At 35.3% G+C, this 18245-nt stretch overlaps 1 long non-coding RNA gene and 1 pseudogene across 1 annotated transcript; one reads left to right on the plus strand and one right to left on the minus strand.

Moving 5' to 3' along the window:
* The first annotated feature begins 881 nt into the window (after positions 1 to 881).
* Positions 882 to 18245, plus strand: LOC108471474 (potassium transporter 5-like; annotated as a pseudogene).
* On the minus strand, positions 7061 to 7982 carry LOC128284025 (uncharacterized). The gene is made up of 2 exons (XR_008274318.1): positions 7932 to 7982; positions 7061 to 7311 (listed from the first exon to the last, which is right to left on the minus strand). It is a non-coding gene; the product is annotated as an uncharacterized LOC128284025 (long non-coding RNA).

Genomic DNA, 18245 nt, shown 5'->3' on the forward strand with positions numbered 1-18245 from the left:
AATATCATAATATTTCAACATATATTATGAGTTTAAATAAAGGTAAAATAATAATTTTGTTAAAAAATATGTAAATATCTTAAAATTAATTTTCAAAAATAAAAATTATTTTAAGAATTGAGATTAAATTTAATATGTGTGAGATTAATTAAATAGTGCGCTTACTTTAATCATCTATTAAATTCTAATAATATCATATATCATATGTTAATAATTTACAATAATCGGATAAAATTAAAATTTTATGTATACAATTGTACAAAATCAAAGTTCATGTATACAATTACATATTAAATTATAGTTTATGTACAGATTTGTAATTTATCCCATTTAAAAATATATATGATTTTACAATAATTTTAAAATAAAATAAACCAATAATTTAAAAATTAGATAAACTGTATTCTATCTATTTTTAAACATTTCTATTTTGATTTTCATATTACTATTTAAATATTTAGGAGGTTGGAAAATTTTAAAAATAAAAGATAAATGATCATATAAAAACATATACTTTTAATAATAAATTTCGATATTTTCTGTTCTAAAAATAATTTAAAAATAAATTGAGATAAATTTATTTTAAAAATTTTGGATAATTTTTAAAATAATTTAAACAATAACTTGGGATAAATTTTGCTTTAAAAAGTATTTTTAAAAATTCAGATAATTTTCATTTTAAAAATAATTTAAAAATAAACAGAGATAAATTTGTTTGATTTTACTATAAGAAAATTAGAGAGAATATATGATAAGGATAACCCAATATTTGAAAAAAAAAAAAAACAGACTCACCATATATAAAATTCTGTGGTGCATATGGTCTTAAGGTCTTGGTTTTTCAAAAGAAAGTAATTAATTATTTGATTGTTTTTGAAGCAATGGCCAGTGCCATTGTCGAAACACAGCTCGAAATTCCAATGTCTGATGACCAGCTCAAAGCCAACAGTCCTTCAATTCCATTGCGTAAACCATATGGTTCAACGGACCTCATCTCCACCAAAACCCCACCTCACCATGGCAGACACTCTAAGGTCTTTGCTCCACCCCTTGTTTATCCTACTCTTTACAAATTTCTTTACAATTTCCACTTACATACTATGTATACATAAATGTAATATATATTGGATTGAAGGATACGAAGTGGTGGGTGGTGTTGAATCTAGCATTTCAAAGCATAGGCATCGTTTACGGAGATCTTGGAACGTCACCACTCTATGTTTACTCTAGCACCTATGTTTACTCTAGCACCTTTGGGAGTCCTTTCTTTAGTCTTTTATACTCTTACCCTCCTTCCTCTGATTAAGTATGTTTTTATTGTCTTACGAGCTACCGATAATGGCGAAGGTACGTCCAACCTATACGTTATTTATTTATTTATTTATTTTTGAGTTTCCAGTAAAGCTGTTTCGGTTGCCTTTCTCTACTAAAGTTTTGGTTCTACCAAATTTTGTTGCAATTAATTCACAGCATCTATGTTTTGACTAGAATTAATATTTGGGTAAATGGTTCCATTTGCTTTTAATTAATGGAGTTTAACATGGATCATCAAATCTTTATATATTTATAATATAATTGAATTATGACATATTCAAGTCAATTTAAATAAAGCAAAAAATAATAGGATATTTGTTCTGAAATTAGAAAAAATTGTTATATCAAATCAAATCTCATATATTTAATAGAAAAGTTAGACAATAACATAAGTGTTGTTTTATAAGTTTAAAACGTAATTCTGAATCTTGAAAACGATATTATTGGAAGAAACAAACATAATTTTTGAACATTATACTTTCTTATAAACATTTTACATTATTTTTTAAAATAAAAATTTAAAATGAATTGGAATATAAATATGGAATAAACTATACTATTAAATGTAAAATATTATAAATCTAACATATTATACTACATATAAAAAAATTGAGTAAAAGAAGAGGACGTAAAGTGTTAAATATTAAATTTTATGGAAGAAATAAATTTATTTACTTGTATTTTAGATGAAATGGAAAAACGTGAATGCTAGAGATAGTGAGATGAATAATGGCGCAAGCAATAGTTAATGGAGGAAGCGTATTTTAATAATTAGGCTTAAAATTATAATTCAAATAATTGCTTATATTATAATAAACACTAAAGAAAACTCAAAATCATTTTAGACAATGCATTAACAAAATGAAGAAAAATCAATAAAAAAAATTATGATAATTAACATAACAAAACCAAAATGATAAAAGAAATCAAAATGCCAAAACTAAGAGTTATATATGCTTTTGATAAATTTTATGGACGTGTAATCTAAAATTAGGAGGAACGTTCGCACTTTATTCGTTGATTTGTCGTTACGCGAAAGTGAGTTTGATCCCCAGTCAACAAGCTGAAGACTGCCGAGTATCGAATTACACACTGGAACTGCCAAGCAAGCGGCTGAAACTAGCATCGGTTCTCAAATCTAGCTTAGAGAATAGCAAATTTGCCAAACTTTTCTTATTGCTCATCACCATGCTCGGTACTTCCATGGTCATTGGCGACAGTATCCTCACTCCTTCCATCTCTGGTAATTCACTAATCATTTTATTAATTATACTTTCTCGTTTATTTCTTTACATTGTTATTAATTAATATTTCATGTTGTAGTTTTATCTGTCGTGGGGGGTGTCAAGGAAGCAACATCTGTCTTGACACAAGGTACATATATTTCATTATTATTGTCTTACGTCGACTATGTATGAAGTTTAGACTAAATTTGGTGTGTAATAAAACAGATATGATAGCAGGGATATCAATAGTGATATTGGTGTTCCTCTTCATGATTCAAAGATTTGGAACTTCTAAAGTGGGTTACACCTTCGCTCCTATTCTTAGCCTCTGGTTTATTTTAATCGGTGGAATCGGTTTCTACAACATCATAAAACATGATACCACAGTGCTTAAAGCCATCAATCCAATCTACATTGTTGAATACTTCATCAGGAACAAAAAAGATGCTTGGGTTTCCCTTGGTGGAGTTGTTCTTTGCACCACCGGTTCGCTTTCATCCCCATACTTCCTCCATTGTAGTTTTGTCATACTAGTTTTTATTGCTTTTCTCAATGCTTTCATTCAGGAGGCGAAGCACTATTTGCTGATGTTGGCCATTTCTCGGTTCGGTCCATTCAAGTTAGCATGTGCTCCATGGTGTACCCGGCTTTGATTTTTGCTTACATCGGACAATCCGCTTACTTTCGTCAACATCCAGATTCGGCTTGTGATGCATTTTTTAAATGAGTTCCAGGTCCATGGACATGGACATGAAATAGTCTTGTCTTTTTTCTTTTTATATACTAAAGTAGCCTCTTACGATTATTATATGTGTGCATATATGCAGGTCCTATGTATTGGCCAATGTTTGTAGTGTCCATTTTGGCTTCAGTCATAGCAAGTCAAGCAATGATTTCAGGAACTTTCTCAGTAGTTCATCAATCACTCTCCCTAGGTTGTTTCCCACGTGTCAAAGTTGTCCACACATCTGCAAATCATGAAGGACAAGTTTACATCCCAGAGATCAATTACTTTTTGATGTTGGCTTGTGTTGGTGTCACCTTTGGTTTCAAGACCACTGTAAAGATTGGCAATGCATATGGTACCAAATTTACTTCTTTCATTCAATGCTTTAAATCTTTTTAGTATTAATTTAATTTTCCATTTGTTACAGGGATTGCGGTGGTGTTTGTAATGACACTCACATCAGCCTTACTGGTTCTCATCATGATCATGATATGGAAAACTAACTTAACTTTGATAATCTTGTACATTGTTACCATTGGGTTTGTGGAGCTTTTGTATTTGAGTTCAGTTCTCTATAAATTTACCTTAGGAGGTGTTAGAATGTGGCCCTCCATGCAGCTCATGCAACAAACCATCAGACCATGCAGAGTAGGCCAAGACCAGAAGCTGCCGAGCCAAGAGCTAAAGTCTGTTTCCAGTTGTTCATTTTGTCCATTTTGTTACTTTGGTTAATGTAATGCATTCTAGTTCATTTGGAACTATGTTTGTTTTATGTTTGATGTAATTAGGTGCTGATAGGTTGATAAATCAGCTTTACCATGTGTGCAAGTTATGTCTATCAAGTTTCAATGTATCTTAGTGGTATTAGGTATACATTAGGTGATGTATTTGACTTATTTTGATCAGTCAATGACTGATATATGTAAGGGCTACAAGCCAAAGTTTTCTTTTAATGAAAATCCATTGAATTTCATTCAAGTTTTTATGCTCCATATTTCTTTGCCTTCAAAAACTTCAAGGTTCTGTTCTTTATTCTTAATAGCAAGCTTAAAGCTTGAGCTTCAAGCATTTTTTTTCCTTCATATTTTATTCGGGTATAATACGTTGCTGCTGGTGCTCTGTTTGCAACTCTTACTTTACCCGGTTAAAGTACACTCAAACTCTAACAATTGGTATCAAGAGCTTTCATCTTAGAGGACCTGTTGTTGAAAATTAAATGGCTTCATCAGGTTTTTCTCCTGCTGCACCACCAGTCTTTAATGGTGAAGGGTTCCACATATGGCAGGTTAAGATGAGGACTTACCTGCAGGCCTTCGATCTGTAGGAAGTTGTCAACACAGATGCTGAGCCAGCTCCACTCAGAGCCAACCCAACAGTGGCTCAAATCAGACAACATGCAGATGAAAGGACCAAAAGGCACAAGGCCATGTCATGCATTCAGAACTGTGTTTCTGATGTTATCTTTACTAGAATAATGGCTTGTGAGACTCCCAAGCAGGCTTGGGACAAACTCAAGGAGGAGTTCCAAGGCACTGAAAGAACTAGGCAGCAGCAGTTACTAAACTTGAGAAGAGACTTTGAAAATCTCAAAATGAAGGAAGAAGAGACAGTGAAGCAGTACTCAGACAGGATAATGGCTGTGGTCAACAGCATAAGATTGCTAGGAGAACAGTTCAATGAGGCAAGAATTGTGGAGAATGTGCTCTCAACATTTCCTGAAAGATATGAGGCAAAGATCTCATCCTTGAAGGATTCGAGAGACCTGGCAACAATCTCCCTAACTGAGCTCATTAATGCCCTCTATACTCAGGAAAAAAGGAGAGCCAGTAGAATGGAGGAGCACCAGGAGGGTGCTTTCCAAGCTAAGGCTAAAGCAGCCTCGAGCACCTCAGTCTATAAAGGCAAAAAGAACTTGAAAAACAGGCCTAAGCCTGATGCTGCAAGAGGAGGAGATCGACTCTGCAGATTTTGTAAAAGACTGGTCATCCAGAGGCGGATCTTTGGTTCAAGCGGATGTTGTGTGTCAACACCTTGCAAGAAGAAGGGCCATGTTGAAAGAGTCCGCAAAGAAAAGGCAGACTGGCCAAAACCAACCTCAACACAAGAATGAAGAAGCTCGGTGGTGAAGAAAGTAGTGACCATGAAGAACAAGTCTTTCTTTGTTTCATGCTCACCGGCGTAAGAAAGGTACAAAAGGTGGTTCTTTGGACGGTGGTCGCACCAACCACATGTCACCAGATGAAACAATTTTCGAAACCTTGGATAGATCCTGCAAAACCAGGGTAAAAATTGGGAATGGTCAGTTAATCAAGGCTGAAGGCAAGGGAGATGTGCAAATATGCACTACCACAGGTGACAAAATCATCAAAAATGTGCTGTTGGTACCTGAGATTGACAGGAACCTACTTAGCATTTCTCAACTGCTAGGAAAGGGGTACTCAGTTGTGTTCAAGGGCCAGGAGTGCCAAATCACCGATCCAAATGGATCAAGCCTCATGACAGTCACCATGAGTGACAAATGCTTTGAAGTCAACTGGTCAGGTGACTCACACTCAGCTCATGTTGCTTCAACTGAAGACACCAAGCTTTGGCATCAAAGACTTGGTCATGCCAACTTCAAATCTATGACTCAAATGGTCAGTAAGGAAATGGTTGAAAACTTCACCAAGATAGTTCAGAGTGAAGATGTTTGTGAAGTCTGTCAGATGGGAAAGCAAGCCAGGCTTCCATTTCCTACAAACACAGCATGGAGAGCTTCAAGCAAGTTGGAACTGGTGCACAGTGATGTTTGTGGCCCCATGAGGACAGAATCACTAAGTGGTAACAGGTACTTTATTCTCTTTATTGATGACTATACCAGATACTGCTGGGTTTATTTTTTGAAGCATAAGTCTGAGGTTGCTCAAGTGTTTATAAAGTTCAAAGCTGCAGTGGAAACAGAAACAGGCTACAAGATAAAGACTATTAGGTCAGATAATGGAACTGAATACACTTCAGCTCAGTTCCAATCTTTGTGCAAAAATGCTGGCATTAAGCACCAGCTAACCAATGTCTACACACCCCAGCAAAATGGGGTTAGTGAAAGGAAGAACAAGAGTTTCATGGATATGGCCAGATGTGTAACGCCCCCACGCCCGAAACCATCACCGGAGTCAAGCTTGAGGTGTTACTAAACTTATCTTACCTTTTAAACAACTCTAAATCACTTATTTTAATTTTCGGAATAAACTGTTTTTCTGCGTCATGGTTACTTAAAAATTCATTTCTCGAGTTTCAAAACTTGAAATTAATATCCGTAAATTTTTCATGAAACTAGACTCATATATATATCTACTAATTTTTTTCTAGAATTTTTGACTTAGCCAATTAGTACAGTTTATTAGTTAAAGTTTCCCCTATTTCAAAACTCGACTGCACTGACCTCTTCTTACTACGAACAATTTTTCTTCCTGTAAAAAATTCATATGACTAAGTCGTTTGTTTCTCTCAAAACTAGATTCAACAAGCATTCTAACCATATAAATTATACCTTCTAATTAGTTTTGTACAATTTATGGTGAATTTCCAAAGTTGAAACAGGGGATCCAGAAATCACTCTGACCCTGTTTCACTAAAACTCAGATATATCATAAAATATAATACTTTTACCTGTTTTGCTTATTCCATAAGAAAATATACATAATAAGCTTTAATTTCATATATTATTCATCTTCAAACTATGTTTCTACAATTTTAGTGATTTTCAAAGTTACATCATTTCTGTTACTTGAATCTGTTTTAGGTTACTTTCACATTTTTCATAATTTTCATGTGATAATCATCATTCAATCATACATATTAATAAACATGTATATCATCAGCTATTTTCTTAGCTAATCACTAGCAAGTATTTACACATCATTCATTATTCATATTATACCAAAAGTAGCTAAGTTTCTATACATGCCATACCCAAAACAAAACGTCTAGTTATACCGAGTTATTTCTTTGATAGTGTGATCGGCCTCCGACATTTCCTTCGATCCCCGAGTGACTAGATAAGTACTATAAGAAGAAGAAAATAAAGAGATTAAGCACTAGGCTTAGTAAGCTTACAAGCAAATAAATCACAACATTCAACATAATGAATAATTATGCATAATATCATCTAACATCATAAATTTCTTTACTTCTCAATTTCTATCTTCTTCTTTATTCCCTTACCTTCTTTCTTACCTGACCTTTCCTTTTTCATAAGTATAATCTACTTTTCCTTTGCTGTTAATTCACTGTAATTTAACTCGTATCCTGACCCGTTGAACCACTTGGAATACTAAGGATACTAGGGTCGTTCCTGTCTATCAATATCCTGCCAATGCCATGTCTTTGACATGGACTTACATGAATTATTCCTGTCTCCAATGCCATATATAATATGGACTTACATGGCTCAATCTGTCTCCAAAGCCATATTTCTAATATGGACTTACATGGCTCATTTCATTACATCTGTCAACCCTAATATCCTAACATTCCTAGGGTTCAACCGGGCTTTCTAACACTTTTCCTCTGTCACTTCACCTTAAATTCGACTTTAAATATTTTCATAACATAATATATAAATGCTGAAATTGACAATAATAATGTAAAATAAAAGAATATTGCATTTATTTCTGTAAACTTACCTCGATACAAAATGTGACTAAACTTTACAATTTAGTCCTTTACTTTTCTTTTCCCGATCTACTCTCGAATTTCGCTCTTCTTGATCTATAATAGCAAATTTAGCTTATTTAATATCAACATTTATCAAAACAACCCTTTACTCAAACTTTGGAAAAATTACATTTTGCCCCTAAACTTTCACATATTTGCACTTTTGCCCCAAGGCTCGTAAATTAAACTTCATCCTATTTTCTTATGTTTATGACATGCTGATCATTTTTCCTTCTATGGCAACATCAAATTCACACACTAACATGTACTTATGACTATTAGGTATTTTTACCGATTAAGCCTTTTACTGTTTTCACTTAAAACCAAGTAGCACAAGTTGTCTAACATAATTTAAAACCTCATATTCCATCATAAAACATCAAAATACACAAATTTCACCTATGGGTATTTTTCCAAATTTGATTCCTAACTTAAATTATTGCTAGCATAAGCTTTATCGAGCTAAGGGACTTCAAAACGTAAAGATCATTAAAAGCGGGCTTGGAATCACTTACTATGAAGCTTGAAAGTTGAAGAAACCCCAGCTATGGAGAGAGGTAAGGTTCTGCTGGTAACTTGAAGAAGATGATACAATTTTATCATCTTTTTACCTTTTATTAATGTTAATAACCAAATGACCAAAATGCCCTCCTTACTAAACTTTCAAAAATTCCTTCCATGTCTTAATTTTGTCCATGAACTTAAAATTGGTCAAATTACCATTTAAGATCTCCTAATTAATATTCCAAAATAATTTCATACTAAAACTTCTAGAATGCAAGTTTTGCAAATTATTCGATTTAGTCCCTAACCTCAATTTAAGCACTTTATGCATAGAATTTTATCACGAAATTTTCACACAATCATGTAATCATACCATGAACCTCAAAATAATAATAAAATATTTTTATTTTATTTTTTTACCCTGAATTTGTGGTTTCGCAACCCTTTGTTCGTTTAGGCCCTATTTCTAATGTTACATTTCTCCCCCCTTTAGGGATTTTCGTCCCAAAATCTTACCGTGAAGAGATTTTGGTACTATTTTGTATAGCCTCTTCGGGTTCCCATGTAGCCTCGTCTACCCCATGTCTATTCCATAGTATTTTCACAAGTGCAATACTTTTGTTCCTTGATTGCTTTACCTCTCGAGCTAGAATCTTTACCGGTTCTTCACCGTAAGTCATGTCTGGTTGAATCTCAATCTTTGTCTAAGAAATCACATGTGACGGATCTGAATGATAACGACGTAGCATAGACACATGAAATACATTTTGAATCTTCTCTAACTCAATCGGGAAAGCTAACCAATATGCTAATGGTTCGACTCTCTCAATCACTTCAAACGGTCCAATAAAACATGGACTTAGTTTGACTTTCTTGCCAAATCTGAGAACTTTCTTCCACGGGGATACTTTCAAAAAAAAACTTTGTCACCAACTTGATATTCGATCTCTTTTCTTTTTAAATCAGCATATGACTTACGCACGTCTCAAGTCGCTTTTAAACAATTTCGATAACTTTCACTTTTCTTCTTTCTTTAACTAGATCAACCTCGTAAATCCGGCTTTCTTTAAGCTCATCTAATATAAAGGTGTGCGACATTTACGTCCATACAAAGCTTCATAAGGTGCCATCTTCAAACTCATTGATAACTATTATTGTAGGCAAACTCTACTAATGGTAAATATTTTTCCCAACTGCCTTGAAATTCCAGTACACAACATCTAAGCATATCTTCAAGTACCTGAATAACTCTCTCTGACTGACCGTCGGTTTGAGGGTGGAAAGCTGTACTAAAACTCAACTTTGTGCCCAAAGCCTTCGTAATTTCTTCCAAAATCGTGAAGTAAATCTTGGATCTCTGTCTAAAATGATCGATAATGGTACCCTGTGTAGTTTGACTATCTCTGACATATACAACTCGGCCAACTTGTCAAGTGAATAATCCATACGAATTGGGATAAAATGAGCCGACTTCGTTAACTTATCAATCACAACCTATCTGCATCTTTCTTTCTCGGTAAACGGCAATCCTGTCACAAAATCCATAGTAACTCGATCCCATTTCCACTCGGGGACTAGCACAGTCGCAATAAACTCGAAGGTACCGATGTTAAGCCTTTACCACCGACAGATCAAACATCTAAAACAAACTCGAAATGTCCCTTTTCATTCCTACCCACCAAGACATTTTTTTTAAATCATTATACATCTTTATACTACGGATGAATAGACAAAGAACTACTATGTGCTTCTGTAAAATCTTTCGAATAAGCTCATCATTCTTGGTATGCATACCTGTCTCGGTACATCAAACAACCGTCGAATCGATCTGAAAATCGACTCTACATCCGACTTGCATCGATCTCTTTTGGTTAACAACTCACACATCATTTTTTTTAGCTTCACAAATTTCTTCAAGAAACATCGGTTTAGCTCTCAACTCAGCTAAGATAAAACCATCATCGATAAGGCTAGACTAGTGTTCAAAGCTCTTAATGCAAATAAAGATTTCCTACTCAAAGCATCAGCAACAACGTTTGCCTTACAGGTGATAATCGATCACTAGCTCATAATCTTTAATCAACTCTAACCATCTTCTTTGCCTCAAATTCAAATCTTTTGAGTTATCAAATATTTCAAACTTTTGTGATCGGTGAATATGTGGCACTTCTCACCGTACAAATGATGTCTCCAAATCTTGGCAAAAAACAATGGCGCTAGCTCTAAATCATGTGTCGGATAGTTCTTCTCATGTGGCTTTAGTTGTCTAGAGGCATAAGCAATTACCTTCCTTCCTGCATAAGTACACAACCAAGTCCATTCATGGACGATCATCAGAATCACAAACTCCTTACACGGTTCTAGTTGCACTAAAGCAGAGCTTTAGTCAACAATGCTTTTAACTTGTCAAAACTCGTTGACACTTCTCGATCCATTCAAACTTGACATCCTTTCACAACAATCTTGGTAGCGGGGTAGCTATCATGGAAAATCCCTCTACAAATCGCCTATAATATCCGGCAAGACCAAGAAAACTTCTAACTTTTGATACATTTCTAGGAGGCTTCCAATCAACAATGGCTGAAATCTTGCTTGGATCAACCTTAATACCTTCACCTGAAACAATATGTCCAAGAAAACCAACTTCTCGTAACCAGAACTCACTTTTGCTGAACTTGACATACAACTGATTATCTTTCAGAATCTGTAAAACTGTTCTCAAATGCTCTGCATGCTCAGTCTCATCATGAGAATAAATCAAGATATCATCAATAAACAAAACTACAAACTTATCCAAGTACGGTTTGAAAATTCGGTTCATTAAGTCCATGAAAATGGCAGGAGCATTAGTCAAGTCAAATGGCATCACAAGGAACTCATAATGACCATACCTAGTCCGGAAGCGGTCTTCAAGACATCGACTCTTTAACTCACAACCGATAATATCCGGATCTCAAATCTATCTTGAAAACACAAGAGCTCCTTCAATTGATCAAACAGATCATCAATTCTAGGCAATGGATACTTGTTCTTTCTTGTTACCTTGTTAAGTTGCCGATAATTTAAGCGAGAATATCATCGATCCGTCATATTACCTTGTTTCAATTCCAGGAATTCCTTTCTCTTCTGGTCAATAAACCTCTGACTGATATACTTTTTACGAAATTCCTCCTGAAAGAAATCCCAAGTGACCCTCTCCTTTGGTACAACTAATACAAGTGTCTTCCACCAGTAGTAGGTGAGTCTCTAAGAAGTGATACTACACATTCCATACATTCCTCGGTGTACAAGATAACTCATCAAAGACTCGATAGTATTTTCTAACCAAAATTCGCTCTTTCGCATCATCATCTTTTGTTGCTCGGAACTCTTCCGCCCTTGTTTCTGATTCTATCAACTGGTGGCTTTTCTCTTATCACTGCACACGTGATTGGGGAGCTTGAGCTACATGGGTAGCCCGAGAGTCATTAGGGGTGGAGGTCTAGCACGGATTCGCATGCGAACGAACTCGGCAAACAAATCATTCAAAGCTTGGAAGAGAGCTTCTCGAGTCACTCCTCCCCGATTAACATTCTTGGCCTATTCTCGATGGCGCTACCCTTCTACGAGCAAAGCAGCGCATTACTTTCTACATCATCATCACCAGCTCACTCGGGATCCATTACAATAAAACAAAATATTTAAAAATCGTCAGAGTCGTCACACTATTAAAATACAAGTATGGCATGTATAGCTAGACTTTTCTCACACTAGCTGTTCCGAGAACCGACTAAACCTGCTCGATACCAATAAATGTAACGCCCCACGCCTGAAACCATCACCGAGTCAAGCTTGAGGTGTTACTAAACTTATCTTACCTTTTAAACAACTCTAAATCACTTATTTTAATTTTCGGAATAAACTGTTTTTCTGCGTCATGGTTACTTAAAATTCATTTCTCGAGTTTCAAAACTTGAAATTAATATCCGTAAATTTTTCATGAAACTAGACTCATATATATATCTACTAATTTTTTCTAGAATTTTGACTTAGCCAATTAGTACAGTTTATTAGTTAAAGTTTCCCTATTTCAAAACTCGACTGCACTGACCTCTTCTTACTACGAACCATTTTTCTTCCTGTAAAAATTCATATGACTAAGTCGTTTGTTTCTCTCAAAACTAGATTCAACAAGCATTCTAACCATATAAATTATACCTTCTAATTAGTTTTGTACAATTTATGGTGAATTTCCAAAGTTGAAACAGGGATCCAGAAATCACTCTGACCCTGTTTCACTAAAACTCAGATATATCATAAAATATAATACTTTTACCTGTTTTGCTTATTCCATAAGAAAATATACATAATAAGCTTTAATTTCATATATTATTCATCTTCAAACTATGTTTATACAATTTTAGTGATTTTTCAAAGTTACATCATTTCTGTTACTTGAATCTGTTTTAGGTTACTTTCACATTTTCATAATTTTCATGTGATAATCATCATTCAATCATACATATTAATAAACATGTATATCATCAGCTATTTTCTTAGCTAATCACTAGCAAGTATTTACACATCATTCATTATTCATATTATACCAAAAGTAGCTAAGTTTCTATACATGCCATACCCAAAACAAAACGTCTAGTTATACCGAAGTTATTTCTTTGATAGTGTGATCGGCCTCCGACATTTCCTTGATCCCGAGTGACTAGATAAGTACTATAAGAAGAAGAAAATAAAGAGATTAAGCACTAGGCTTAGTAAGCTTACAAGCAAATAAATCACAACATTCAACATAATGAATAATTATGCATAATATCATCTAACATCATAAATTTCTTTACTTCTCAATTTCTATCTTCTTCTTTATTCCCTTACCTTCTTTCTTACGACCTTTCCTTTTCATAAGTATAATCTACTTTTCCTTTGCTGTTAATTCACTGTAATTTAACTCGTATCCTGACCCGTTGAACCACTTGGAATACTAAGGATACTAGGGTCGTTCTGTCTATCAATATCTCGCCAATGCCATGTCTTTGACATGGACTTACATGAATTATTCTCTCTCCAATGCCATATATAATATGGACTTACATGGCTCAATCCTGTCTCCAAAGCCATATTTCTAATATGGACTTACATGGCTCATTTCATTACGTCTGTCAACCCTAATATCCTAACATTCCTAGGGTTCAACCGGGGCTTTCTAACACTTTTCCTCTGTCACTTCACCTTAAATTCGACTTTAAATATTTTCATAACATAATATATAAATGCTGGAAATTGACAATAATAATGTAAAATAAAAGAATATTGCATTTATTTACTGTAAACTTACCTCGATACAAAATGTGACTAAACTTTACAATTTAGTCCTTTACTTTTTCTTTTCCCCGATCTACTCTCGAATTTCGCTCTTCTTGATCTATAATAGCAAATTTAGCTTATTTAATATCAACATTTATCAAAACAATCCTTTACTCAAACTTTGGAAAAATTACATTTTTGCCCCTAAACTTTCACATATTTGCACTTTTGCCCCAAGGCTCGTAAATTAAACTTCATCCTATTTTCTTATGTTTATGACATGCTGATCATTTTTCCCTTCTATGGCAACATCAAATTCACACACTAACATGTACTTATGACTATTAGGTATTTTTACCGATTAAGCCTTTTTACTCGTTTTCACTTAAAACCAAGTAGCACAAGTTGTCTAACATAATTTAAAACCTCATATTCCATCATAAAACATCAAAATACACAAATTTCACCTATGGGTATTTTTCCAAATTTGATTCTAACTTAAATTATTGCTAGCATAAGCTTTATCGAGCTACGGGACTTCAAAAACGTAAAGATCATTAAAAGCGGGCTTGGAATCACTTACTATGAAGCTTGAAAGTTGAATAAACCCCAGCTATGGAGAGAGGTAAGGTTCTGCTGGTAACTTGAAGAAGATGATACAATTTTATCATCTTTTTACCTTTTATTAATGTTAATAACCAAATGACCACAATGCCCTCCTTACTAAACTTTCAAAAATTCCTTCCATGTCCTAATTTTGTCCATGAACTTAAAATTGGTCAAATTACCATTTAAGATCTCCTAATTAATATTCCAAAATAATTTCATACTAAAACTTCTAGAATGCAAGTTTTGCAAATTATTCGATTTAGTCCCTAACCTCAATTTAAGCACTTTATGCATAGAATTTTATCACGAAATTTTCACACAATCATGTAATCATACCATGAACCTCAAAATAATAATAAAATATTTTTTATTTTATTTTTTTTTTACCCTGAATTTGTGGTTTCGCAACCACTGTTCCGTTTAGGCCCTATTTCGGAATGTTACAAGATGCTTATTGTTTGAGAAAAATCTACCCAAGACAATGTGGGCTGAAGCTGTCAATACTGCTGTCTACATTCAGAATAGGCTTCCAACCAAAGCACTTGCTCACAAAACACCTTTTGAAGCCTGGTTCAGGTTCAAGCCATCATTGGCTCATATGAAAGTCTTTGGTTGTCTATGTTACAGCCAAATACCAGTTGTAAAGAGGGACAAGTTGTCTAAAAGAGCTGTTCCTAGTATTTTAACCGGGTATAGTATGGTCAAAAAGGGTTATAGGATCCTGGATCTTTTAACCAACAAAATCCAAGTGAGCAGAGATGTAGTGTTTGATGAGAAGGCTTGTTAGAACTGGGAAAGAAATGAACCTGAAGCCATTCCTGAAGAACTTGTGACAGATTAGTTTGAAGCTGATCAAAATGATCCAGAGATGGATGTTGATGATGAACCAGTCAGGGGTACAAGGACTTTTGCTGATGTTTATGAAAGGGCTCATGTTGCACAAGAAGAACCATGCTGCTTTGAAGAGGCTGAAGCACACCAAGGCTGGAAGCAAGCTATGGGTGATGAAATTGCCATCATTGAGAAGAACAAGACATGGGAATTGGTTCCTACACCAACCAATAGAAAGGTTATTGGAGTAAAATGGGTCTATCGAGCCAAGCAGAATGCAGATGGGAGCCTAAACAAGCTTAAAGCTAGGCTAGTTGTGAAGGGCTTTAGCCAAAAGTATGGCCTGGACTACATGGAGACATTTGCACCAGTGGCCAGGCTAGACACCATCAGATTGCTGATTGCCTTAGCAGCTCAGAAGCAGTGGAAAATCCACTAGCTCGATGTGAAGTCTGCATTTCTCAATGGCTTCCTTGAAGAGGAGATCTACATTGATCAGCCTCAAGGCTTTGTTGTGTCAGGCAAAGAAGACATGGTATACAAATTGAAGAAGGCTCTGTATAGCCTAAAACAGGCACCAAGGGTCTGGTATAGCAGGATCGACAGTTACCTAGTCAGCTTGGGGTTTGAAAGGAGTTCTAGTGAGCCAACTCTGTATGTTAAGAAGAACCAAGCTGAAACACAGCTTATTGTGTCCCTCTATGTTGATGATCTTTTAGTGACAGGAGGAGACCAAAATATATTGGCTGTTTTTAAGGCCAAAATGAAAGAGATGTTTGAAATGTCTGATCTAGGGCAAATGACCTACTTTCTTGGAATGGAGGTGCAGCAAACTCATAGTGGAATCTTTTTGGGGCAGAAGACATTTGCTGCAAAAATTCTAAGCAAATTCTCTATGGAAAACTGCAAACCAACAAGCACACCTATGGCTGTTGGAGCAAAACTATCAAGTCAAGAAGGCTATGAACAGGTTAGTGAAACTGATTATAGGAGTCTAGTTGGTTGCTTGTTGTATTTGACAGCAACCAGACAGCAACCAGACCAGACATCATATATGCTGTTAGTGTGCTGTCAAGATTTATGCATTGCTACAACAAACAACACCTTCAAGCAGCAAAGAGAGTGCTCAGGTACATCAAAGGCACCCTAAGCTATGGATTGAAATTCAGCAGGAATGAAGACCTGAAGCTGATAGGCTACACTGACAGTGATTGGGCCGGTTCAAAAGATTATATGAAAAGCACCTCAGGGTATGCTTTTACCCTTGGTTCAGCTATGTTTTGCTGGAGTTCCAAGAAGCAATCAATTGTTGCTCAGTCAATAGCAGAAGCTGAGTATGTAGCTGCTGCTGGAGCAATAAACCAAGCCATCTGGGTTAGAAAAATCCTTGGTGATTTAAACCTATATCAAAAGGAAGCAACAAAGATCTTTTGTGATAACAAGTCTGCTGTTGCAATTGCAAAGAATCCTATCTTCCATGGTAGAACCAAACATTTCAGCATTAAGTTGCATGTGGTAAGGGAGATGGAACAAGCTCGAGAGATAGAGCTGGTTCATTGCAATTCAGAAGACCAAGTTGCTGATATTTTTACAAAGGCCCTATGTACTTCAAGGTTCATCAAGTTAAGGAAAGAACTTGGAGTTAGCAGCATGGAGACCAAGGAGGAGTGTTAGAATGTGGCCCTTCATGCAGCTCATGCACCAAACCATCAGACCATACAGAGCAGGCCAAGACCAGAAGCTGCCGAGCCAAGAGCTAAAGTCTTTTTCCAGTTGTTCATTTTGTCCATTTTGTTACTTTGGTTAATGTAATGCATTCTAGTTCATTTGGAACTATGTTTGTTTTATGTTTGATGTAATTAGGTGCTGATAGATTGATAAATCAGCTTTACCATGTGTGCAAGTTATGTCTATCAAGTTTCAATGTATCTTAGTGGTATTAGGTATACATTAGGTGATGTATTTGACTTATTTTGATCAGTCAATGACTGATATATGTAAGGGCTACAAGCCAAAGTTTTCTTTTAATGAAAATCCATTGAATTTCATTCAAGTTTTTATGCTCCATATTTCTTTGCCTTCAAAAACTTCAAGGTTCTGTTCTTTATTCTTAATAGCAAGCTTAAAGCTTGAGCTTCAATCATTTTTTTTCCTTCATATTTTATCCGGGTATAATACGTTGCTGCTGGTGCTCTGTTTACAACTCTTACTTTACCCGGTTAAAGTACACTCAAACTCCAACAGGAGGGTACTTGCCGCTGGCATTCTCAGCCTTCCTAATGATTATAATGTATGTTTGGAACAATGTATATCGGAGGAAGTACCATTACGAGCTAGACCACATGATTTCTCCAGCGAGATTAATTGAGATATTTACGAACAAAAACATGGCTAGGATTCCTGGGATTGCAGTGTTCTACTCGGAGTTGGTTCAAGGGATACCACCCATATTCGAGCACTACGTTTCGAATGTACCAGCGTTGCATTCCATCATTGTCTTCGTTTCCGTGAAATCTCTCCACGTTAACAGGGTTCCGGCAGAAGAAAGATACTTTTTTCGAAGAGTCGAACCGAGAAAGCTATTTGCCTTTCAGTGTGCCGTTCGATATGGATACAACGATGTGCGGGAGGTGGCCTTTGAGGAGACATTAATTACAAGGTTGAAAGAGTTCATCCAAGAAGAAACTTGGATGCAAATTCAAACATTATCCATCCGTGGAAAAATGTATGAAACCGGTAGAGAATTAGATCGGGAAATAGAACACAACGAGATTTGGAAAGAGAAGCAAGCGAAAGAAGAGAAGCTTCGAGAGATAATGGAACAAGAAATATAACAAGTAAAGAAAGCATGGGAAGAAGTTGGTATTGTTCATTTAGTTGGACAGAACGAGGTAATTGCAAGCAAAGAATCCAATATGATGAAGAGGATTTTGGTTGATTATGCTTATAATTTATTGAGGAGAAACCTGAGACAGAGGGAGGTAGTGTTTGATATTCCTCACAAGCGCATGCTTAAAGTTGGCATGACTTACCAGCTTTAA

This window comes from Gossypium arboreum, chromosome 11, assembly GCF_025698485.1.
Source record: "Gossypium arboreum isolate Shixiya-1 chromosome 11, ASM2569848v2, whole genome shotgun sequence".
Taxonomy (NCBI): domain Eukaryota; kingdom Viridiplantae; phylum Streptophyta; class Magnoliopsida; order Malvales; family Malvaceae; genus Gossypium; species Gossypium arboreum.